A 26693-nucleotide genomic window follows, 5' to 3' on the forward strand; every position below is an offset into this window, starting at 1 on the left:
CTTTCTTCTTCAACAATTATCGGTTAGTATCGGTTGAGCCTAAGTTTTTGCTTCTTCACATGATGAGTGCTATCCTTGAAGCGTCATTTTATTTTCTTTAGCTTTGCTTGTTGTTGGAATAAAATACCAAGATCTGAAATTCTTAAATGTTAGAGAGTCTTCATATAGCTACATAATTATTTAACTACTCATTGATCTTCACTTATATCTTTTTGGAGTAGTTTGTCATTTACTCATGTGCTTCACTTATATCCTATGAGTAAATGGTTGAATGATTTGAATGTCATAAATCTGAAATTATATATGTTTCATATGCCTTTCCCATGGGGAGTAATGACTTCACATATAATAAGTAGAGGTGGTAAATTTATTGAAGGTTAGCAAACATTGTATTGGTCACTTGAACAATTCATGAAAGAATATTGAAGGAAGAGAGATTTCACATATAATACTATCTTGGACATCTTCTATGATTGTGAGCCCCATTAACTATTTTCAAACCTGAGCAAATTAGTTGAAGTTGGACAAGGAAGACAACATAATGAGTTATGCTTGGGTATATTTGTATAGAAGTTATATTGTTATGGATCCTCTAACATGTGGTGCTTGCTATTTAGAATCCTTTGCTAGCCAAAATATCTGTACTAAGCGGGAATACTGCTTGTGCATGCAAATTCCTTGAACCAAGTTTCTTCCATGAGTGTCCACCATATCTACCTATATGCGGTATTTACCTGCCATTCCAAGTAAATTTGCATGTGCCAAACTCTAAACCTTCAAATAATAATCTGTTTTGTATGCCCGAATTGCTCATGTAGCGACTACGGGTTAGCAGTATCTTCCATGCTAGGTGGGTTATTCTCACGATGAGTGGACTCCGCTCATCATTCGCGAGAAAATGGCCGGTAACTGGGAGGCCCAGTCCCATGATCAAAAGATCAAAATCAAATCAAAAATAATTGCAAACAAAACTCCCCCAGGTTTGATGTTAGTTGGAGGCACCCGTTGTTTCAGGAAAGCCATGGATTGATGATTGTTGGTGGAGGGGGAGTAAAAATCTTTACCTTTCTGTGTGGGAACCGCCTATAATGCATGTAGTATGGAAGATATTGGGAACTCTTGGTCGTTATGTTGACAATGAAAGCATACCTCTCAAAATTATTTTCATCTCTATTTTTGCTTCGAGCTCTGGCACCTATGCAAATCCCTGCTTCCCTCTGCGAAGGGCCTATCTTTTACTTTTATGCAAGAGTCAGTAGTATTCCTTCTCATTCCAACCTACTCTTTAGTTGGCAAGCATCATGTGATGGAAAGATCTAAGCATATATGGCCATTCAAATATATTTGATCATGAATTATTATTGTTGACATTACCCTTGAGGTAAAATGTTGGGAGGCGAAACACTAAGCCCCTATCTTTCTCTGTGTTCGATGAATACTATTTGTTCTAAAAATATGCTTTGAGTGGTAGCAATCATGGAAGACTAAATGATAGTTGAGTATGTGAAGTTTGCTGAATCAAAGCTCTGACATAGACTCTTCCTGAAAATAAGATGACTTGTAATTGTTTGATGGCTAATAACACGGTTTGTTTGTTTGTTTGTTTTCAAGAGAGTTTATGATCTATACTTTAACATGTGAATAGTTTGTTACTTGATCATGAAAAGTTCTATGAGTTGAACTACTGTTATGACATATAATGATGCTAGAAAAGGTGATTGAAATTATCATTGATCAAACTTATGCACCTGCTAGCATTCACACTTCATAAATTCTTTCTTTTATCATTTACCTACTCGAGGACGAGCAGGAATTAAGCTTGGGGATGCTGATACGTCTCCAACGTATCTATACTTTATGAAGTATACATGCTACTATATTATCCATCTTGGATGTTTTATGGGATTTGCTATGCACTTTTATATTACTTTTGGGACTAACCTATTAACCCAGAGCCCAGTGCCAGTTCCTGTTTTTTCCCTTGTTTCGGTGTTTCGAAGAAAAGGAATATCAAACGTTGTCGAAACGGAATGAAACCTTCTGGAGAAGTTATTTTTGGAAAGAAAGCAACCCGGGAGACTTGGAGTCCACGTCAAGAAAGCAACAAGGAAGGCACGAGGCAGGGGGGCACGCCCACCCCCCTGGGCGCGCCCTCCACCCTCGTGGGCCCCCGTGGCTCCCCTGACGTACTTCTTCCGCCTATATATATCCATATACCCAAAAAACTTGGGGGAACAGAATAGATCGGGAGTTCCGCCGCCGCAAGCCTCTGTAGCCACCAAAACCCAATCGGGACCCTATTCTGGCACCCTGCCGGAGGGGGGAACCCTCACCGGTGGCCATCTTCATCATCCCGGCGCTCTCCATGACGAGGAGGGAGTAGTTCACCCTCGGGGCTGAGGGTATGTACCAGTTGCTATGTGTTTGATCTCTCTCTCTCTCTCTCGTGTTCTTGATTTAGCACGATCTTGATGTATCGCGAGCTTTGCTATTATAGTTGGATCTTATGTTTCTTCTCCCCCTCTACTCTCTTGTAATGGATTGAGTTTTCCCTTCGAGGTTATCTTATCGGATTGAGTCTTTAATGATTTGAGAACACTTGATGTATGTCTTGCCGTGCGTATCTGTGGTGACAATGGGATATCACGTGATTCACTTGATGTATGTTTTGGTAATCAACTTGCGGGGTCCGCCCATGAACCTATGCATAGGGGTTGGCACACGTTTTCGTCTTGATTCTCCGGTAGAAACTTTGGGCACTCTTTGAGGTTCTATGTGTTGGTTGAATAGATGAATCTGAGATTGTGTGATGCATATCGTATAATCATACCCACGGATACTTGAGGTGACATTGGAGTATCTAGGTGACATTAGGGTTTTGGTTGATTTGTATCTTAAGGTGTTATTCTAGTACGAACTCTAGGGCTGTTTGTGACACTTATAGGAATAGTCCAACGGATTGATTGGAAAGAATATCTTTGAGGTGGTTTCGTACCCTACCATAATCTCTTCGTTTGTTCTCCGCTATTAGTGACTTTGGAGTGACTCTTTTTTGCATGTTGAGGGATAGTTATATGATCCAACTATGTTATTATTGTTGAGAGAACTTGCACTAGTGAGAGTATGAACCCTAGGCCTTGTTTCCTAGCATTGCAATACCGTTTACGCTCACTTTTACCACTTGCTACCTTGCTGTTTTTATATTTTCATATTACAAAAACCTATATCTACCATCCATATTGCACTAGTATCACCATCTCTTCACCGAACTAGTGCACCTATACAATTTACCATTGTATTGGGTGTGTTGGGGACACAAGAGACTCTTTGTTATTTGGTTGCAGGGTTGTTTGAGAGAGACCATCTTCATCCTACGCCTCCCACGGATTGATAAACCTTAGGTCATCCACTTGAGGGAAATTTGCTACTGTCCTACAAACCTCTGCACTTGGAGGCCCAACAACGTCTACAAGAAGAAGGTTGTGTAGTAGACATCACTAATCACCATGATATCACCTTGTACCAAATGGACATTAAAAGTGCTTTTCTAAATGGTGAAATTGAGGAGGAAGTTTATGTTAAGCAACCTCCTGGCTTTGTCAATCCTAAGAAACCTAATCATGTTTACAAACTTCACAAAGCCCTTTATGGCCTTAAACAAGCTCCTAGAGCATGGTATAAATGCTTGACCAAGTTCCTTATTGAAAAAGGCTTTGAAATTGGAAAATTTGATTCTACTCTTTTTACTAAAAGGGTAAATGGAGAACTATTTGTGTGCCAAATTTATGTTGATGATATTATATTTGGTTCAACTAACCCTCAGTTTAGTGCAAAGTTTGGAAAGCTAATGTCAGAGAAGTTTGAGATGTCCATGATGAGTGAACTCAAATTCTTTCTCGGTTTGCAAATCAAGCAAACTAAGGAAGGTACCTTTGTTTCTCAAACAAAGTACACCAAGGACTTATTCAAGAAGTTCAATATGCAAGAATGCAAAGGTATGTCTACACCCATGCCTACTAGTGGACATCTTGACTTGACTAAGGATGGTGAACCGGTTGATCAAAAGGTTTACCGCTCTATGATTGGTTCATTGTTATATCTATGTGCCTCCCATCCTGACATTATGCTAAGTGTGTGCATGTGTGCACGATATCAAGCGGCCCCTAAAGAGTGTCATCTTAAGGCTGTGAAAAGGATAGTGAGATACTTCATATACACACCAAATTTTGGCATTTGGTATCCTAAGAGGTCTTCTTTCGATCTTGTTAGTTACTCTGATTCGGACTATGCCGGAGACAAGGTTGATAGAAAGTCCACTTCGGGTACTTGTCAATTTCTTGGTAGATCTCTTGTGTCTTGGTCCTCCAAGAAACAAAACTTAGTATCCTTATCCACCGCCGAAGCGGAATACATTGCGGCTGGATCATGTTGTGCTCAATTACTTTGGATGACCCAAACTCTTAAAGATTATGGGATATATGTGAAACATGTTCCATTGCTTTGTGACAATGAAAGTGCTATTAAGATTTCTCACAATCCCGTGCAACATTCTCGAACTAAGCATATTGAAGTTCGTCATCATTTCATTTGAGATCATGTTGCCAAAGGGGACATTGACCTTAAGCATGTTCGCACCGATAAGAAATTAGCGGATATATTTACCAAACCGCTTGATGATAAAGTCTTTTGCCGTTTGAGAGGTGAATTGAACATCATTGATGCTTCAAACTTGGAGTAGGAACTCCATTTGGATACATGCAAGGCATGAGCCTTTGACTAATCCTTGACATTTCCTTCATGATGCTATCTATATGTCGTGGATATTTTTCTTGCACCCTTGCATGCTATCTAACCCTTGTACGTACTTGGATGAATCAAAATCCACGAAATTGCAACTCACTCATATCTTGAGCAATTTCTACATCACCAAGTCTCTACACAATGGTGGAAGACAAGGAAGCACAAAACTCTTCAAATATCCTTTGAAAAATTCTACATTAAGATTTATGATTGTCATTTCGGATACACAAGTGCTCTTCCTTGCAAAACTAACCCATGTAGGTAGATGAACTCAAATTCCAAGTGGTGCTCCCAACTCTTGATGAGCTACATCAACCTTGAGCAACCCACACGAGTTCAACTACATGATCAAGATCAACACCACCGCCCAAGGTACGTTATTCCATCTTAGAGAAGCTTTACTCCAAATCATGGGGCAAAGAAACCCAACAAGATGTGAATACATCAAGATGCTTAAACGAAAAATGGTAACCCCATTTTGAGCTTAAACGATGAGTATGACCTATGATCAAGTGCCCTCACTTGACTCCTAAGTCAATATACTCTAACATAGGTGACTTTGTCGCCACCCAATTCTAGATGAAGTTCTCTTGTGTTGCTACGTGCTCTTGCATTTGTCTCGTGCATATTTTTTCCCCTTTCAAAAAAAAATCATTGCATGTTCTTCCTGTTCTGCATTTTCTGCATCAAATTCATTGCAAATCCTTTAGCTAATTCCTTGCAAATCCTTGTGAGATCTTAAGTGCCTAGTGAGCTGAGGTTACAAGTGTTTTCTCTGTGATGGACTTGGTCACACCGGTTTGTTTCTTTCGGTCCAACCGAATTCTCTCGGTGCCACCAAAGCACACAACTCGGTGCTACCGATTTCACTACAGGAAAGACAGCTTGCCACTTGTTCCTGCATACTTTTTTGCTCCAGCTCCACTCAATGACTCTTGTCCTCTACCAGCATCATATTCAACTTGCTACTTTGCTTTGAGACTCAAGGACCAAACCCTTTTTGAATTAAAAATCCAGAAGAGCCCTTCTTGGAAATTGATGTCAAAGGGGGAGAGAGAGATTACATCAAAGCTTAAGCTAAATCATTCCTATAGGGGGAGAGAAGACTCAGGGGGAGAGTGTAAGAAACCCGAGATGCTTGGTGTTCAAGAGGAGAGAAGTTGCATGTCTTTAAGAGGGGAAAGACATGTTCATATTTGCTTGCTTGCATTAGCTCTGTTTCTTTTCTTTTGCTCCGATTTTCTGTTCCCTATCTTCTCCCAATATCCCATGCAAGATTCAGGGGGAGCAAGACATCTAAGGGAAGGAAATCTCTGATTATATTGCACATTCTTACTTTTGGGGACATGTCTATATCAACAGAGTACTCAGTACTCACTTTATACATGTCATCCCAGTCTTGGTACTTTTGTGGTTCTATTGTTTGCTTCGGCTAGTAGATGTATCTGTGTTATCTAGTCTTGTTTACTCAGGTTCATTCTCTTCTAAGCCAACTCAAGATCACAAGGTAAGTATATGCATCACAGTCATGTGTATGAGGATCTCTTGCTGTTGTACATACTGTTTGCATGAAGGACTCATGAGCATGAAGTTACATTTCCTATATTCAAATCAGTTGCTCTGATGCATATAGGCAAGATACATGGAACACATGGATTACTCTGTCATGCTTATGCATTCAGATGCTCCTATTTCCCATGTTTACATGAGTGCATACATATAGGGGGAGCCTATGCATGTTACATGTCTTTCCAAAGCTTTACTTGTTGTTCTCTATATCTTTATCTAAAGCTTTGATGTATGTTGTCATCAATTACCAAAAAGGGGGAGATTGAAAGCACAAGTGCTCCCTGGGTGATTTTGGTAATTAATGTCAACATATCTCTTGTTGGACTAATGCTTCTATCTAGTATGTTTCAGATGAGTTCAACAATGGAGTGGCATGGACTAGAGGATGTGGAACCCCTTCAAGATGCTGAGGACAAAGGATTGGCTCAAGCTCAAAGCTCATGGCTCTACATTTCCATTTTAGTGGTCCAAGATCACATTGAGTCCATAGGAAAGCCAATACTATTAAGAGGGGATGAGGTGTTGCTTAATGGCTTGCTTGCTCAAAGTGCTTAGTGATATGCTCCAAAGCCCTCAACACTTTCTCATATCCATATATGTCCCAAACCTAAAAGACAAACTCGGACCCACCGATTCCTTCTATCCGGCGCCACCGAGTTATCTTGACATAGCCACTGCCAGAAACCCTAATCAGTTCGGTCTCACCGATGGGATCTCGGTCTCACCGAGATGGGCTTGCAAACTCTCTGATGCCTATTGCAATATTTTCGGTCCCACCGAGATATGCAATCGGCCCCACCGAGTTTGCTTGGCCAACACTCTGTTTCACTTATTACCCAAATCGGTCCCACCGAGTTTGAGTAATCGGTCAAACCGAGTTTTGGATTTACCCTAACCCTAGCACATCGGTCCCACCGAGTTGATCCATTCGGTCCCACCGAAACACCTAACGGTCACATTATGAACCAAATCGGTCTGACCGAGTTCTCTGAATCGGTCCCACCGAGTTTGGTGATTTGTGTGTAACGGTTAGATTTTGTGTGGAGGCTATATATACCCCTCCACCCACTCTTCATTCGTGGAGAGAGCCATCAGAACATGCCTACACTTCCAATACATATTTTCTGAGAGAGAACCACCTACACTTGCGTTGAGGTCAAGATATTCCATTTCAACCACATAAATCTTGATCTCTAGCCTTCCCCAAGTTGCTTTCCACTCAAATCTTCTTTCTACCAAATCCAATCCTATGAGAGAGAGTTGAGTGTTGGGGAGACTATCATTTGAAGCACAAGAGCAAGGAGTTCATCATCAACACACCATTTGTTACTTCTTGGAGAGTGGTGTCTCCTAGATTGGCTAGGTGTTACTTGGGAGCCTCCGTCAAGATTGTGGAGTTGAACCAAGGAGTTTGTAAGGGCAAGGAGATCGCCTACTTCGTGAAGATCTACCCTAGTGAGGCAAGTCCTTCGTGGGCGACGGCCATGGTGGGATAGACAAGGTTGCTTCTTCGTGGACCCTTCGTGGGTGGAGCCCTCCGTGGACTCACGCAACCGTTACCCTTCGTGGGTTGAAGTCTCCATCAACGTGGATGTACGATAGCACCACCTATCGGAACCACAGATAAAAATCTCCGTGTCTCCAAATTGCGTTTGCACACTCCAATCCCTTCTCTTCACATTCTTGCAACTTGCATGCCTTACTTTCCGTTGCTCATATACTCTTGTATCCTTGCATGCTTGCTAGATATGTATTGTGAATGTTTAAACTTGTGCTAAAACTCCACATCAACTTAAGAGAAATTAAAAAATGCAACTTTTCTTGATTAGAGTCTATTCACCCTCCCCTCTAGAGACCTCTTCTCGATGCTTTCAGTAGGGTAACCATTTACTACAAAAGTGGCATTATACTGCGGATACGGACCACACCAACTTACAACGCCGTGGCCATCTCTCGCGACCGCACTGGCTTAAAACACTGTGGCCGTCTCTCGCGACCGCGCCGGTTTACAACGAGGAGGACAACTTGCCCATTATCACCAGCTTACAACGCCATGGCCGACTCATCCGTCTGCTCCTGCGGGTGATTCATCCGTGATTGATTTTAGCTTCACTATGGTGATCATCAACTCCGCGGCGGATAATTTTTCGACCTAACATATCAGGACAAGTCGCCGCATCTGCGGCCAAGTTTACATCAACATAACGAGGCTGAGCCGTCCTTCCGCGCGATTTTACCGCGTCTGCGATTGACTCGCCAGTCCGCACCGGCTTATAACGCCGCTGCCGACTAATCTATCCGTGCCATCTCTAGTACTGTGGACGTCTTTACTGTCTGTCTCTCGCGGGCTGGTCTACATCAATACACCGGGCCGCGCCTGTCTGCATGAGTTGTTTATTGAGTATGAGCAAGTCACTGCTTGGGTAGCCCGGTTTTCTTCCAACAAATTGGAGGCAAATTATCATGTATTATCAGCCATCGTCTGCACTAGATGGCTCAATGAGCAGGCGCACAAGTCGCCGCTACTACAGTTTGGTTAACTTCAAACAGCCAGTTGGAAGGAACCATTGGCCGAGTTGCTGACACGGCTCATACGGGATCATTTATAACCCGCCGCGGTCACCTCAACCTTATGTGGATTCACATCGCGCTATCAACGCTAATGATATACACCTTCTGCTATGGTCAAAATATGAAGAATCTCAAGACAACTCCTCGAGTCTCCTTGAGACTCAGGGGCTATGATGACATGACTCAGTAAATGACTGACGGTTTAAAGCAAAGCAAGTCAAAAACTCCGGGTCATTGGAGGGAAGATAACCCGGTTCCGGAGGCTACCGCCATATTGATGAAAAATTAAAGGCCGTCAGAAAATTGCCGGCTCAAAATGAAGATTCTGGTTTAAAATCTGGCTCAAGAGACATCTCTCTCCCACAAAGCACTGAAGCTCTTAATATCCGGTTTAAAAACCGGTTCAAGGGAAACTTATCTACCACAAAGCTTTGAAGCTCTCAAATCCAGCTCAAGGTAAATTTGTCTCTCACAAAGCTTTGAAGCTCTCAATACCCGGTTTAAGAATTTCCGGTTCAAAAAGAATTAATCTCTCGCAAGTTCGAGTTCTCAGAAAAATTAAAGGGACCAAAGAGAGTCTGTTGCAAAGTGCAACTCAAACATAGGTACCCGCTGAGTACAGCTCAAAAATATTGCTTGGGGGCTCTTTTGTTCTAAAGAACAAGAGTTGCTATAACCCTTGTGATAGGCTTAAAAGCCAGGCTTGGAAGCCAGGTGTATTCACCTAAAACCCTGGGTTATCCTGCCTGTATGCCAGATGCTTCTCCATCAGGTAATCCTGATTGACCCGACGAACTTTTAACAGTCAATCTTCTCAACAAGACCCTGAACTTGTTAAGGTTAAAACGCCGATTTGTCATGTGAGGGCACGGCTTACAGATAGCAAGGAGAAGCTCAGGCTGATAAAGCCGCCTTCCTTGAAACTTGGATAAATCGGCCTGTGATGCACGATGCTACTCTAACCCCGCGTACTCCTGATAAGTCTATCTTTAAATAAGAACTAAACTTATCTGGGTTAAAATGTCGATTGGGTAATGTGAGTGCCGGCTCACGGAAAGCGCGTACCTTCCAGTGGCTAATGCTAGTTTCGTTGAAGAAGATATTTTGGCTTGGTGACCTATGAAAGCCTTGGATTTTTTCTGTTGATTTGATTTGAACGTCTTTTTGCGAATTTTCTCTTGTAACATAGTAATACATTGTTGAAAACCAATAAGGCTTATAATGCCTTATGAGTCATATATGACATTAACCGGTGTTCATTAACCCGACCTGGCTTTTGACTATAAGTTGCGAGTATGAGATAAGATAATATCCGGTGTTTATTAACCTGAGCTGGCTTTTGACTATAAGTCGCCAGTATGTATTTGGATTGCGCCATTGGAATTATGCTCTTATAAATCATTGGTTATATTATTCAAATCTTTAATTGCCAACATGGCTGGATTTTTATTATGGTTATCAATAACTAGTATTATGATTGAGTTTTTCAAAGTCGCTTTAGCGCAATGGCTATTATTTTATCAATGGATATAATTTATTCTACAATGGAAGAAATAGCCCCGAGTCGCTGCAGGCTTATGATCCGGCACTTGGGGGCTACATTATTCAAGTTGAGATTACATCAAATATGCAAGTCCCATGTCACTGCCAGCATGCACCATGGCACTTGGGGGCTAATGCAAGGTCATTTCTTACTTGCCTCATTGAAGACCCGACTTATCACATCGTAATGAGCCGGCCCTTGGGGGATACCAATTGCTCCTATTAAAAATTCAAGGTACACAAGTTAAATCCATTATATTGAAGGGTATATTGCTCAGTTGGTAAAGCACAAGGCTCTTAACCTTGTGGACGTGGGTTCAAGCCGTGCGATGGAGGCTACATCATATGATGTTATTTTTAATGAAGTATACATAAAGTCCCAGCTCAGTATTTTCTTACTGAGCCGGCCCTTGGGGGCTACACGTTGCTGTTCAAGTCTACATGATCATATCTACAAAGTCCCTGCTCATTATTGCATAATGACCCAACCCTTGGGGGCTACACTGGTTGAAGTTTTTATGAGCATAAGGAAATTACAAGTCCCAAGTTGCTGCAAGCATGACAACCAGGCACTTGGGGGCTACATATATGGAATATTCAGTTTTGACTAGTGATTGAAATGAACAACCTGAATTTCTTCAAGGTTGCAGCATTTATATTGAAGCAAGTCTTCAGTTATCACTATGTTCTCCTCTTAAGACTTGGGGGCTACAGGTAATATGCATATAAGGGAGGAATGTCTTCAAATTATCAGCAAATCAAGAAAATCAATTACATGACCCGACATAATTTGTTTATAACCCGGCAATTTTGGCAATCATAAATCGGCAAGATCTACATTTTTAAGCTGGCTGAATATCAGTTGAATATTTCAAGACCAGTATTTTTGTCAAGTCAGAGCATTGAAGGCCGACTCAAATGGATTATTTATTCACAATATTTCTTCTACAAGCAAATTGACTATGAAGTTGGTCTATTGACCCGGACTTTCCAAAAGGAGGAAATGACAAAGACTTAAGGATGATCAGGATTAGTTTAGCATGGATAAATCTAAATTAAACTGGGCGCTAATGTCGGGGATATACCCCGCGGTGTAACCCGACCGGATGTATGACCCGGATGGATCTTGGCGACTCACTAGTGATCCGCCCGGAGCATGGCGACTCACGGGTAACCCGCCCGATCTTGGCGACTCATTAGTAACCCGGCGGGCGGGTCAGACGGACGACAAGGCCCAAGGCCAAGTATGCCGGCTCGTGTTATGGTGGGACGGCTTAAGATGAAAGCATAAGGAGTATTCCCTTACAAAGGAAGCAAGACTAGGACTCCACTTGTAATAGAGTAATCCTAATCCTACTAGGACTAGTCATGTAACCCGCCCCTTCAACATATATAAGGAGGGGCAGGGCACCCCAAGAGGAGGAACAATCTCTAGGGCTAGACACAAAGGGGGATCCGGCTTATGCGGCGACTCTCTCATGAGCATAATGAGATCTGGCCACAAACAACATGTAGGGCTATTACCGGATGATGTTTCCCAGGGCCCGAAGCTGTCTAAATCCTTGTCTTGTGTTGCGTCTCTCGATTCCGCTCAACCCCACTCAAGCTACTACAAAGATGTGTTGGCCTCACGACTAAGTACCCACACTAGGACATCTGTCGTGACAATTCCACAACATGTATGCCATCAATCGCGGACACTTTGATCTGGCTGACCCATTTCTGTTATGTTGCCTAATCGCAAACAGTTAATCCTTCTAAAGTGTATGCCCTCAATCACACACACCTTGAACTGGCTGACCGTTTCTTTTGTGTTTCCTAATCACAAATAGTTCATCCGAGTGAACCGTATGCTCCATATCGCACACGCCTTCATCAGGCTGCCCGTTTCTTTCGTTCTGCCTCATCGCAAACAGTTCATTGGACTGAACTGTATGCCCTGGATCGCACACGCAACTATAATCTGAACCGTGTTTGATGGCTCCGCCCTCGCAAATGTTTTGCACCATTTTTGACGGTTCTTTTACACCACCGTTTGCGATTATTGCATCGCACATAGTTTTGTCGAAGGGTTTCTGATCGTAGTGTCGCGTTAGAAGCATCCTGCAGAAGTGCAACTACACAAGAAATAGTCTATAACTGTCGTTCAGAATCAGTTTGGCGCAGTGTTAACTGAAACATGGATATCTGACTCATAGGAGTCCATTTTGGCTCCACAAGTAGTCAAAATGTTTGTGACGACCCGATTCTTCAAAAGATTCTTTCATAGGAAACTTTTGGAGAACTTTTCTTAAGGAGTTCATTCAGAAAATTGTACAAAAACTTTCTTAATGAGCACTCGACAAACGCCTTTAGAGAACATACACAAAGTCCCAGCTGTGGACCTAGTGCATCATCATAACTAAGGTCTCTTACATTTCCCTAGAAGTAACTGGATCTCATATGGAGATGTTTAGTGAAGTAGAATGGAAAAAATAGAATGCAACTACACAATAACTAGTCTATAACTGTCGTTCAGAATCAGTTTGGCGCAATATTAACTGAAACATGGATATCTGACTCATACGAAATCCATTTTGGCACCACAAGTAGTCAAAACATTTGTGACGACAAGATGCTTCAAAGTATTCTTTCATAGGGAACTTTTGGAGAACTTTTCTAAAGGAGTTCGTTTAGAAACTTGTACAGAAACTTTCTTAACGAGCACTCGACAAACGCCTTTCGAAAACATACACAAAGTCCCAGCTGTGGACCTAGTTCATCATCATAACTAAGGTCTCTTGCATTTCCCTAGAAGTAATTGGATCTTATATGCAGATGTTTAGTGAAGTAGAATCGAAAAAATCAAATGAAACTACACAAGAACGAGTCTGTAACAGTCGTTCGGGATCAGTATGGCGCAGTGTTAACTGAAACATGCATATCTGACTCATATGGAGTCTGTTTTGGCACCACAAGTAGTCAAAACATTTATGACGACAAGATGCTTCAAAGTATTCATTCATAGGGAACTTTCGAAGAAGTTTTCTTAAGGAGTTCGTTCAGAAACTTGTTCAGAAACTTTCTTAACGAGCACCCGACAAACGCCTTTCGAGAACATACACAAAGTACCAGCTGTGGACCTAGTGCATCATCATAACTAAGGTATGCTGCATTTCCCTAGAAGTAATTGGATCTCATATGGAGATTTTTAGTGAAGTAGAATGGAAAAATTTAATGCAACTACACAAGAACTAGTCTGTAAGTGTTGTTCGGAATTAGTTTGAGGCAGTGTTAACTGAAACATGGACATCTGACTCATACGGAGTCATTTTTGGCTCCAAAAGTAATCAAAACTTTTGTGACGCCTAGATTCTTCAAAGGATTCTTTTAGAGGGAACTTTCGGAGAACTCTTCTTAAGGAGTTAATTCAGAAACTTGTACGGAAACTTTTTTATTGAACACTCGACAAGCACCTTTACAGAACATACACAAAGTCCCAACTGTGGACCTAGTGCATCATCATAACTAAGGTCTCTTGCGTTTCCCTAGAAGTAATTGGATCTCATATGGAGATGTTTAGTGAAGCAGAATGGAAAAGATAGAATGCAACTACGCAAGAACTAGTCTGTAACTATCGTTCGGAATCAGTTTGGCGCAGTGTTAATTGAAACATGGATATCTGACTCATACGGAGTCCGTTTTGACACCACAAGTAGTCAAAACGTTTGTGACGGCAAGATGCTTCAAATGATTCTTTCATAGGGAACTTTTGGAGAAGTTTTCTTCAGGAGTTCGTTTAGCAACTTGTACACATACTTTCTTAATGAGCACTCGATAGATGCCTTTCGAGAACATACACAAAGTCCCAGCAGTGCACCTAGTGCATCATCATAACTAAGGTCTCTTGCATTTCCCTAGAAGTAATTTGATCTCATATGGAGATGTTTAGTGAAGTAGAATGGAAAAAAATAGAATGCAACTACACAAGAACTAGTCTGTAACTGTCGTTCTAAATCAGTTTGGCGCAGTGTTAACTGAAACATGGATATCTGACTAATACGGAGTCTTTTTTGGCACCACAAGTAGTCATAACATTTGTGACGACAAGATGCTTCAAAGGATTCTTTCATAGGGAACTTTTGGAGAACTTTTCTTATGGAGTTCGTTTAGAAACTTGTAGATAAACTTTCTTAACGAGCACTCGACAAACGCCTTTCGCGAACATAGACAAAGTCCGAGCTGTGGACCTAGTGCGTCATCATAACTAAGGTGTCTTGCATTTCCCTAGAAATAATTGGATCTCATATGGAGATGTTTAGTGAAATAGAATGGAAAAATCGAATACAACTACACAAGAACTAGTCTGCAACTGTCGTTCGGAATCAGTTCGGCGTAGTGTTAACTGAAACATGGATATCTAACTCATAGGGAGTCTGTTTTGGCTCCACAAGTAGTGAAAACGTTTGTGACGACCCGATGCTTCAAATGATTCTTTCATAGGGAACTTTTGGAGAACTTTTCTTAATGAGTTCATTCAGAAAATTGTACATAAACTTTCTTAATGAGCACTCGACAAACGCCTTTCAGGAACATACACAATGTCCCAGCCGTGGACCTAGTGCCTCATTATAACTAAGGTATCCTGCATTTCCCTTGAAGTAACTGGATCTCATATGGAGATGTTTAGTGAAGTAGAATGGAAAAAATTGAATGCAACTACACAAGAACTAGTCTGTAACTGTCGTTCGGAATCAGTTCGGGGCAGTGTTAACTGAAACATGGATATCTGACTCATACGGAATCCGTTTTGAAACCACAAGTAGTCAAAATGTTTATGACGACAAGATGCTTCAAAGTATTCTTTCATAGGGAACTTGGAGAAGTTTTCTTAAGGAGTTAGTTTAGAAACTTGTCCAGAAACTTTCTTAACGAGCACTCGACAAACGTCTTTCGAGAACATACACAAAGTCCCAGTTGTGGACCTAATGCATCATCATAAATAAAGGCTCTTTCATTTCCCTATAAGTATTTGGATCTCATATGGAGATGTTTAGTGAAATAGAATTGAAAAAATAGAATGCAACTACACAAGAACTAGTCTGTAACTGTCGTTCGGAATCAGTTTGGCGCGATGTTAACTGAAACATGGTTATCTGACTCATACGGAGTCCGTTGTGGCACCACAAGTAGTCAAAATGTTTGTGACGACCAGATGCTTGAAAGTATTCTTCCATAGGGATCTTTTCGAGAACTTTTCTTAAGGATTTCGTTTAGAACTTGTACAGAAACTTTCTTAACTTGCACTCGACAAACGTGTTTCGAGAACATACATAAAGTACCAACTGTGGACCTAGTGCGTCATCATAACGAAGGTCTCTTGCATTTCCCTAAAAGTAATTGGATCTCATATGGAGATGTTTAGTGAAGTAGAATGGAAAAAATCGAATGCAACTACACAAGAACTAGTCTGTAACTGTCATTCGGAATCAGTTTGGCACAGTGTTAACTGAAACATGGATATCTGACTCATACGGAGTTCGTTTTCGCTCCACAAGTAGTCAAAAATTTGTGGCGACCCGATGCTTCAAACGATTCTTTCATACGGAACGTTTGGGGAACTTTTCTAAAGGAGTTCATTCAGAAAATTGTACAGAAACTTTCTTAATGAGCACTCGACAAACGCCTTTCGAGAACATACACAAAGTCCCAGCTGTGGACCTAGTGCATCATCATAACTAAGGTCTCTTGTATTACCATAGAAGTAATTGGATCTCATATGGAGATGGTTAATGAAGTAGAAAGGAAAAAAATAGAATGCAACTACACAATAACTAGTCTATAACTGTCGTTCAGAATCAGTTTGGCGCAATATTAACCGAAACATGGATATCTGACTCATACGGAATCCATTTTGGCACCACAAGTAGTCAAAACATTTGTGACGACAAGATTCTTCAAAGTATTCTTTCATAGGGAACTTTTGGAGAACTTTTCTAAAGGAGTTCGTTTAGAAACTTGTACAGAAACTTTCTTAACGAGCACTCGACAAACGCCTTTCGAAAACATACACAAAGTCCCAACTGTGGACCTAGTGCCTCATCATAACTAAGGTCCCTTGCATTTACCTGGAAGTAATTGGATCTTATATGCAGATGTTTAGTGAAGTGGAATGGAAAAAATCGAATGAAACTACTCAAGAACGAGTCTGTAACAGTCGTTCGGGATCAGTATGGCTCAGTGTTAACTGAAACATGGATATCTGACTCATATGGAGTCTGTTTTGGCACCACAAGTATTCAAAACATTTATGACGACAAGATGCTTCAAAGTATTCATCCATAGGTAACTTTCGAAGAAGTTTTCTTAAGGAGTTCGTTCAGAAACTTGTTCAGAAACTTTCTTAACGAGCACCCGACAAACGCCTTTCGAGAACATACACAAAGTCCCAGCTGTGGACCTAGTGCATCATCATAACTAAGGTCTCTTGCATTTCCCTATAAGTATTTCGATCTCATATGGAGATGTTTAGTGAAGTAGAATGGAAAAAATAGAATGCAACTACAAAAGAAATAGTGTGTAACTATCGTTCGGAATCAGTTTGGCACGGTGTTAACTGAATCATGGATATCTGACTCATAGGGAGTCCGTTTTGGCACCACAAGTAGTGAAAACATTTGTGACGACCCGATTCTTCAAACGATTCTTTCATAGGAAACTTTTGGAGATCTTTTCGTAAGGAGTTCGTTAAGAAAATTGTACAGAAACATTATGATGAACACTCGACAAACGCCATTCGAGAACATACACAAAGTCCCAGCTGTGGACCTAGTGCATCATCATAACTAGGGTATCCTTAATTTCGCAAGAAGTAATTGGATCTCATAGGGAGATGTTTAGTGAAGTAGAATGGAAAAAATCGAATGCAACTACACAAGAACTAGTCTGTAACTGTCGTTCGGAATCAATTCGGCGCAGTGTTAATTGAAACATGGATATCTGGCTCATACGGAGTCCGTTTTGGCACCACAAGTAGTCAAAACGTTTGTGACGACAAGATGCTTCAAAGGATTCTTTGATAGGGAACTTTTGGTGAACTTTTCTTAAGGAGTTCGTTTAGAAACTTGTACATAAACTTTCTTAACGAGCACTCGACAAACGCCTTTTGAGAACATACACAAAGTCTTAGCCGTGGACCTTATGCATCATCATAACTAAGGTCTCTTGCATTTCCCTATAAGTATTTGGATCTCATATGGAGAAGTATAGTGAAGTAGAATGCAAAAATAGAATGCAACTACACAAGAACAAGTATGTAACTGTATGTTCGAAATCAGTTTCGCGCAGTGTTAACTTAAACATAGATATCTGACTCATACGAAGTCCATTTTGGCACCACAAGTAGTCAAATGTTTGTGACGACAAGTTGCTTCAAAGTATTATTTCATAGGGAATTATTTGAGAATTTTTCTTAAGGAGTTCGTTAGAAACTTGTACATAAACTTTCTTAACAAGCGCTCGACAAACGCCTTTCGAGAACATACACAAAGTCCGAGCTGTGGACCTATTGCGTCATCACAACTACACAAGAACTAGTTTGTAACTGTCGTGCGGAATCAGTTTGGTGCAGTGTTAACTGAAATATGGATATCTCACTCATACGGAGTCCATTTTGGCTCCACAAGATGTTTCAAAGGATTCTTTCATAGGGAACTTTTGGAGAACTTCTCTTAAGGAGTTCGTTCAGAAACTTGTACAGAAACTTTCTTAACGAGCACTCGACAAACGCCTTTTGAGAACATACACAAAGTTCAAGTTGTGGACCTAGTGCATCATCATAACTAATGGCGGATCACGGGTTCCGGCAAAACCCTCAAGGTTCGAACACTTGGGTGCGCGCGGAGATTTCCTCCCTATCGATTCACGCCCTAGCTCTCTAAGATCTCATGGACGAACTCGACGAACTCGCAACACAAAGACACAAGATTTATACTGGTTCGGGCCACCGTTGTGGTGTAATACCCTTCTGCAGTGTGGTGGTGGTGGATTGCCTCTTGGGCTGAGGATGAACAGTACAAACGGGAAGAACAGCCTCTTGAGGTAGAGGTGTTCTTGTGCTTGGCGAACTTGTGTGGGTGAGGATTCGATGCCTCCTACTGTGGTGGCTAGTCCTATTTATGGAGGCACTGGTCCTCTCCCCAAATATTGAGCGGGAAGGGAGCCAACAACGGCCAATTTGAAAGGGGACAGCTAGTACAGCTTATCCTGACAAAAGTAGTCTTCGCCTGCAAAAGGCTCTGGTGGTGACGCCGTCTTGGGCTCCATGGTGACCTCCGTCTTGTCGTGCTACTGGTCTTGGTCTCGTTGCACCGATATGGAAACCTTTGCTTGATGCCTCGGTACTCCACGCCTGCGCTTGCCCCCTTGACACCAAAGAGGAAACAAGGACGCTGCACGTGCTGGCGCCTGCCTGGCGCCCGCCTGGTCTCGATCGTCATGGCTCACGTCATGAGGACCTCGCGAGGTTTGCCTTGCCTTGATCTCTCCGCCCCTCGTGAGCCTACCTGGCGAGGCCGCTCCTGAGGAGGTCTTGTGTCGTCCGCCTCGCGAGGCTTGGCCCCTCGCGAGGGTCTTGAATTCCTTGTCGGTGAAGATGGGTCGTACAGGCCTGCTAGCTCAGCCACGCCGTGGGCCGCAGGCAGGCAAGTTTGGGGACCCCTGTTCCTAGAACACCGACAGTAGCACCCGGGCCCAAGGCGGCTCGGGCTTGGCTTCGAGGCGAAGCCAAAGGTCAAGCGTGGAGCGCCGCGGGCCCCAAAAGCCTGCGGCCTTGGTTGACGCGTGGCGGTTGATTGGAAGTGGGCGTCTCCGCTTCCCCACACTGCCTCGGCAACTGCCCGACTTGACAAGTCCCTGCGACATGCAAGGAAAACCATCATTACCTATGATCGCGGGGGGCGCCGGTTGGCCTTCTTCTGCTATAAATGAGGGAGGGGGCAGAGCCCCCATCGCCCATTTCTTCCCGTTCCACCTGCTTCTTCCACCTCCGCTTCACTGCTAGTAGCAACTTCAATGGCGCCAATCCGAAGGTTCTCAGCTGAGGAGAAGGGAAAGGTTCCCCTTGACATGCCAGCGCAGCTCCCGCCGAAGAAGAGGTCGGTCCACCACCGCGACACCGCGGCGATGCAGGTAGTGACGAGGCCTTGGTGCGAGCGGCCTCCTCCTGGGCATCCACTGCCCTTTTACGCCCAATCCGGGGGCTCGGGAGGAAGGAGCAACGAGCGCCGGCGCAGGCACCGCGGCCCATGTCGATGCGCCGCGAGGACGAGCGCCGTCGCTCCTGGAGTCCATGCCGCGGACTCCTCATGCAAGCTTGTGCTGTGGGCGGCGATGCTCCCAAGCTCCTAGATCCGCTTCCCGCGCTTCTTCTCCTATGTGATGCCGTCAAGGGGGGCTCTCGAGCTCTGGTTGCAGCACGCTGACTGCGATGCTCCGGCGACCGGAGCTGAGGTTGAAGCAGTCTCCACCAGCAAGATCTTCATGACCCGCGGCTGGGGCGAGGTCGCGCGGGTTTGTCGTGCGGAGGGCGCCCTCGCGACCCATTTCGAGTACGACGGCGCCTCCACGCTGTTCTTCAAGGTCTTCGACGCAGAGGGTCGCCGCTTGGAGTGTTGCCTCGAGGCGGAGCGCCAGGGTGAGGCGTGCCCCACCTGTGGCTGCTCCAGCAGCAGCTACTCTTGGGAGTCCAGCGGCTCTCCTGAGCTCTACGAGACTCCGAAGACAAGCAACGATAGCTACGTGCCCCCGAGCTCTCGCCGTGCTCGGAGCAGGGACGCAACGTTCGGCCACCACCTTCGCTGATCTGGATGAGGTTGGCGCCGGCCTCCCGTGGCCCACTGTTGATGATGGCGTCGGCCGCGGGGGTATGTAGATAGGATTCTCCTAGGTTCTCGTCTTTTGGTCCCTGCGAGGAATCAAGAAGTACCCCGTGGGGGCGTGTAAAGAGTCTGCAATGTCTTTTGTTGATATTATCCTGATTATGGAAGCCTTATGATCGCAAGTCCTATTTAGGCTCGGTCTTCCCTTTCCAATCACGTGACAGCTTGTCGCTCTACGCTGACAGGTCCCGGTCCCCAGGCAAGCTTCAGCCGTCGCAGGTATGCCAGGTCGTGTGCCGTGGTCAAGGACAGGAGGTGAGCGGCCCGAGGTCCAGTAAGAGCTCCTGAGGCGCGATGCTCAGGGGGTCCCCTTTAGCGCTCAAGCAGCCGTGGTAAGATAAGAAAGGGAGGCGACGTTGGTGCAATAGGGCCGCAGCGAGTGTGTCCTTTAGGTTCCAATGATTAGTTGATCTGAGCTCGTCACTTATCTTGGTGGTCCGGGGTCGATTCCTCGCGATGCGCCAGGCCTGTGCACAAACATCCGCAGCGTAGCTAGGTCGGGCCCATATGAGTCTCCCCCTTCCCATGCTCTCCTTTGTGCTCTACGTCCTCAGGTCCCGGCCCTCGAGCGAGCTCAGCCGCCGCTGGTATGCCAGGTCGCGTGCCGTGGTCAAGGCCAGGGGGTGAGGGCGGGAGAGCCAGTAAGAGCTCCTGAGTCGCGATGCTCAGGAGCCCCCCTTTTAACGTGCAAGCGGATTACAAGGAAGAGGTGGGAGCTCGCGGTGCCGCTTGATGTTGTCCTCGTGAGATTCCTGCGAGCCAGCACAAGGAAGAACGCGATCTGCCGTTATGGTTTCCAGCCTGCCACGGGTTGCTCCGTGATGGAGTGAAGGCACTGAGGGCCTGGTGAGGTGACGTGCGCAGGGCGTGCCGCGAGCCAGAGCTCGACCGCTCAGGTTTATCGACGTGGTAGGGACGGACCCGTGCAGCAGCGCCGTGCCGGCGTGAGGAGGTCCTGTGGGAGGCGACGATCGTGCAGGTGGTAATCATAGGTAGATTAAACATAAAAGCGGCAGACTTAAGTAAATGCGAGGGACATACATACCACTAGGTCAGGCCCGAGAGGCTTGGGGATGATGCAGCCCGAGGGGTGCCCCCAACAAGGTAAGCTAAAAACATAAAAAAGGGATACATGCCACAGGGACGGACCCACGCGGCCTGGGAATGATGCAGCCCGAGGGGCGCTCCCAGCTAAATGAACTTGGAAAATGTCACCTGGTTCTGTTGACGAAGGAGAGTTGGGGCAGTTGAAGGTGCGCGGCGAAAGGATTGCTCCTCACGAGCCACCGAGGCCCAGCCTTAGGAAGCTCTGGGGGCCCAGGCGGTTCCTTGAGGACCATCTCCATCTCCGTCGGGACGGCGTGGTGCCTGGCTTCCTGAGCCGCCAGGATGCGCTGCAAGTTGCGCTGGTAGGTGGACGACACACTCGGCAGGCCAAAGGGCATGCGAACGTAGCTGTGCGGTGGGCCCTCGCAGAGTTGCACGCGCGAAGGCCAGAAAAGCTCCTGAGAAGCGGCCCTGTTGAGCCTTGGAACGTTGATGCAGACACGCAGCCCGGCATCCTCGCCTGGATGGGAAGCTGCGCCTCGTGAGCGGCTTTCGCCGCGCATGGCCCTTGCGTCTTGCAATTCCTGGGTGGTCTTGGTGATGAACTCCTGAATGGTGGGCGATCCTTGCCCTGTGTCCTCCTGAGGGAAACGTGCCGCGAAGCACGCCTCCAAGTGGTGCCCAAGCACCTCCCTTGTGATTTGGGCAAGGCCTGAGGCCTTCTAGAAGAAAGCCCCCGAGCCCTGCCCGAGAAGGGCGCCGGGCGCGTCTTCCTATGCGATGGAGGGAGGCGCCCCTGGAGCGGGCGCTGATCCTGACAAGGCTCCAGTTGCGACGCCACCCTCCTGAGGTCCTGCACGGCACAGCTGCTTCTTCTTCTTTCTTGGGGATGACCTCAGGAGGGCCCTCGCCCTTGCTGTCGGGGTCGTCGATTGCTGCAGCTTGAATGGCACGCTCGAGGGAGCACACCCCATGTCTCTCTTCACATGAGACCGTGATGATCCCACCGCTCCCCGGCATCTTGAGGACATTCTAGCCGTGATGGTTCACGGCCATGAACTTGGCTAGGGTTGGATACCCGAGGATGGCATTGTACGGCAGACAGATGTGCGCGACGTCCAAGTCGATGAGCTCGGTGCGGTAGTTCTTGCGTTCTCCGAAGGTGACAGGGAGGCGGACCTGCCCTATTGGTGTGGTGGAACCGTCGGTCACTCCTGAGAAAGGCTTGGTAGGCTGAAGCTGGTCATATGCCACTTGGAGGTTGTCGAACGTGTCGACGGACATGACGTTAAGCCCTGCGCCGCTGTCGATGAGGATCTTGGTAACTTGCACGTTGCTAATGACTGGGGAGCAAAGCATCGGGAGGGCACCAGCGGTAGCTGCGCACTTGAGCTGATCTGCCGAGTTGAACGTGATGGGGCACTGGGACCACCTGAGCGGGCGTGTGGCCTCGAGCTTGGGGATGACTACATTCACTTCACGGGCAAACTGCTTGAAGATACGCTGTGAGGCTGGGGCCTTGGCTCTGCCCAAGATGAAGGCGATAGCACGCGGCTCCTCGAAGGCCCCAGCCCCCTCATCTTGATGGTGGTCGTCATTCCTTCTTGACGGTGGCGGCAGCGGAGGAAGCCCAGCGTTGCCCTGAGGACGATCCTCACGAGGCTGATCCCTCCAGGCGCCCTCGCGAGAATGATCATGCCAGCGGTCCTCACGAGGCTGGTCGCGCCACTCCTGGCGCAGGCCACGGTCGTCCCAGCGTCCGCCACCATGTCCTCCTCCCCGGACATAGCCCCGGTCGCCGTGCTCGGGACGTCGACCGAAGTGTCCTTCGCGAATGGCTCTGAGCTCTTGACAGTCACTGGTGTTGTGTGTATTCAGGTTGTGGAAGGCGCAGAATGGACGGCTGCTCTTGGATGACTCCGGTTGGTCTTTGCCACACTTGGTGTCTGGTTCCGCTGTGAGCACGACTGCTCCCTTGCGCTTCACGTCCTTGGCCTTGGCTTTCTTCTTCTCCGGGTCTATAGCTGGGAGCTCGAGGAGGGAGAGGCACCCCTCCTCAGCTCTTGCGCACTTGGTCGCCGGGTTGAATAACTCCAGGGACGTGCACAGCTCTACGTGGATAGCGAGCTCTTCCTTCATTTTGACGCCACAGACACCATCGGAGAACGCAGAGATGATGGCCTCGTCCGTCACCTTGGGGATCTTGAGGCGGACGTTGTTGAAGCGCTGGATGTACTTCTGGAGGGTCTCCCCCGGTTGCTGCTTGACACGGCGCAGGTAACCCGCAGCCGGCGGGCGGTCGCGAGTGCCCTGGAAGTTGGCGACGAAGCGGTCGCGCATCTCATCCCAGGAGGAGATCGAGCCCGGTGGCAGGTTCAGGAGCCAGGAGCGGGTGCCATCCTTGAGAGCCATGGGAAACCAGTTCGCCATAACTTTCTGATCGCCGTTGGCCGCTTCGATGCTCAGCTCGTAAAGCTGCAGGAACTCCGCGGGGTCGGGGGTGCTGTCGTAGCGAGGAGGCAGATCCGGCTTGAACTTTCCCGGCCAGGCGACGCTACGCAGCTCGAGGGTGAAAGCGCGGCAGCCGGCTGTGGTCACCGGGGCCCGCCTTGGAGGTGGAGCTTGGTCTTGGAGGGGTCCGCGCCCTGCCGCTACAGGAGGCGCGCGGTCTTGCTGCAGCAGCCGGTCCTGGCGCGGTGGTGCGAGGAGCGGCGGAGCGTTTTCTTGCAGCGGGGGGACTTCTTGACAGCTTCTTTCTTCACGCGCAGGCGCTGGACGCGGTGGGTCGTGTCGTGGAGCAGCGCGTCTTGGCGCCAGGGCGCCGTCTTGATGCAGAGGTGGTGGAGGCGCTCCGTGAGCCACGTGGCCCGTGGCTGGTGGAGGGCGAGGCAGAGAGAGGGACGGCGCCGGGGAGCCCCCTACGGCGCGGACGAGCTTGGCGATACGGTCGAGCCAATCCTCATAGAGATCGTCGACCGGGCAATAACGGAGGAGCTCGAGCGCCATGAGGAGCGCGGCCCGCGTGTCCATGGGAGCACGACGTGCATGGGACGAAGAACCGGCCGGGGTCAGCGATGGAGTGGCGGTGCGGCCGTCCCACCGCACCGAGGGGTGCAGCGAGGATGCTTGTTGCTCGTTCCCCGCCGGGCTGGTGGCGGCGTTGGCGGCAGGCGACGGGGAACGACGAGGTGTCCCGCCGACGAGGGCCATCTGAGCGATGCGGGCGGCGAGGGCAGCCCGGCGCTCAGCACGAGCGCGGCTTGCGTCCGCCATGGAGACGATGGAGCAACGGGGCGCGGACCGACGGAAGGAAGCTTCGGCGCACCCCTACCTAGTGCGCCAAATGTTGGATCACGGGTTCCGGCAAAACCCTCAAGGTTCGAACACTGGGGTGCGCGCGGAGATTTCCTCCCTATCGATTCAAGCCCTAGCTATCTAAGATCTCGCGGACGAACTCGACGAACTCGCAACACAAAGACACAAGATTTATACTGGTTCGGGCCACCGTGTGGTGTAATACCCTACTCCAGTGTGGTGGTGGTGGATTGCCTCTTGGGCTGAGGATGAAAAGTACAAAGGGGAAGAACAGCCTCCTGAGGTAGAGGTGTTCTTGTGCTTGGCGAACTTGTCTGGGTGAGGATTTGATGCCTCCTACTGTGGTGGTTAGTCCTATTTATAGAGGCACTGGTCCTCTCCCCAAATATTGAGCGGGAAGGGAGCCAACAATGGCCAATTTGAAAGGGGACAACTAGTACAGCTTATCCTGACAAAAGTAGTCTTCGCCTGCAAAAGGCTCTGGTGGTGACGCCGTCTTGGGCTCCATGGTGACCTCCATCTTGTCGTGCTGCTGGTCTTGGTCTCGTTGCACCGATATGGAAACCTTTGCTTGATGCCTCGGTACTCCGCGCCTGCGCTTGCCCCTTGACACCAAAGAGGAAACAAGGATGTTGCGCGCGCTGGCGCCAGCCTGGTCTTGATCGTCATGGCTCACGTCACGAGGACCTCGCGAGGTTTGCGTTCCCTTGATCTCTCTGCCCCTCGTGAGCATGCCTGGCGAGGCCGCTCCTAAGGAGGTCTTGTGTCGCCCGCCTCACGAGGCTTGGCCCCTCGCGAGGGTCTTGAATGCCTTGTCGATGAAGATGGGTCGTACGAGCCAGCTAGCTCAGCCACGCCGTGGGCCGCAGGCAGGCATGTCTGGGGACCCCCGTTCCCAGAACGCCGACAACAAAGGCCTCTTGCGTTTCCCTAGAAGTAATTGGATCTGATATGGAGATGTTTAGTGAAGTTTAATGGAAAAAATAGAATGCAACTACACAAGAAGTAGTCTGTAACTGTCGTTCGAAATTAGTTTGACGTAGTGTTAACTGAAACATGTATATCTGACTCATACGGAGTTCATTTTTGCTCCATAAGTAGTCAAAACGTTTTTGACAACCCGATTCTTCAAACGATTCTTTCATAGGAAACTTTTGGAGAACTTTTCTTAGGGAGTTCGTTAAGAAACTTGTACAGAAACTTTCTTAATGAACACTCGACAAACGCCTTTTGAGAACATACACAAAGTCTCAGATGTGGACCTAGTGCATCATCATAACTAAGGTATCCTTCATTTCCCTAGAAGTAACTGGATATCATATGGAGATGTTTAGTGAAGCAGAATGGAAAAAGTCGAATGCAACTACACAAGAACTAGTCCGTAACTGTTGTTCGGAATCAGTTTGGCGCAGTGTTAACTGAAACATGGATATCTGGCTCATATGTAGTCCATTTTGGAACCACAAGTAGTAAAAATGTTTGTGACGACAAGATGCTTCAAAAGATTGTTTCATAGGGAATTTTTGGAGAAATTTTCTTAAGGAGTCCGGTTAGAAACATGTACAGAAACTTTCTTAGCGAGCACTCGACAAACGCCTTTCGAGAACATACACAAAGTCCCAGCTATGGACCTAGTGCTTTATCATAACTAAGGTCTTTTGCATTTTCCTAGAAGTAATTGGATCTCATATGGAGATGTTAGTGAAGTAGAATAGAAAAACTTGAATGCAACTACACAAGAACTAGTTTGTAACTGTCGTTCCGAATCAGTTTGGCCCCGTGTTAACTGAAACATGTATATCTCACTCATACGGAGTCCGTTCTGGCTCCACAAGATGTTTGAAAGGATTCTGTCATAGGGAACTTTTGGAGAACTTTTCTTCGTTTAGAAACTTGTACAGAAACTTTCTTAACAAGCACTCGACAAACGCC

This window comes from Triticum aestivum, chromosome 4D (assembly GCF_018294505.1).
Source record: "Triticum aestivum cultivar Chinese Spring chromosome 4D, IWGSC CS RefSeq v2.1, whole genome shotgun sequence".
Taxonomy (NCBI): Eukaryota; Viridiplantae; Streptophyta; class Magnoliopsida; order Poales; family Poaceae; genus Triticum; species Triticum aestivum.